Source organism: Solanum tuberosum, unplaced genomic scaffold (genome assembly GCF_000226075.1).
Source record: "Solanum tuberosum cultivar DM 1-3 516 R44 unplaced genomic scaffold, SolTub_3.0 scf00139, whole genome shotgun sequence".
Lineage (NCBI taxonomy): Eukaryota > Viridiplantae > Streptophyta > Magnoliopsida > Solanales > Solanaceae > Solanum > Solanum tuberosum.
In genome coordinates this window covers 952359-952859 of record NW_006239063.1, presented here as the reverse complement: position 1 = coordinate 952859, position 501 = coordinate 952359, and positions in this window count along the sequence as shown.

Genomic DNA, 501 nt, shown 5'->3' with positions numbered 1-501 from the left:
AGTTGAAAATTTTGCCGACGAATAAAGATTGTAGTTTGTAAATTACTAACATAATTAAAATAGTTGGTAATATACCAACCGATCATTAATCCATTGGTAATATTTACCAACATATTAATTTTTAGTTGGTAATATTAGACATGAATGTTTAGCTGGATAGTAACTATTACCAACTGTGATAAAATTTATCGGTAAATTATTAAATTACTAAACTGATATTTGAATAGTTGGTAAATTTACCAATTGAGAAGTTAAATTGTTTGGTAAATCATCATCTAGTGTTGAAATAAAAGTAAATATTAGATTAAAATCTTGAAGAAGCTGAAGGTGAAATTTTTTTCAGTGCACTAACGATGAAGAAGATGAAAATATGGTTAAGATACGGACGCTCATTGAGATGAACAAATTAATGACGATGCCTTATCTGATTATGAATCTGAGAAAATGGAGTATTTAAATGTGTCAATGATGATGAGAAAGCAATTGTTCACCCAATGGAAA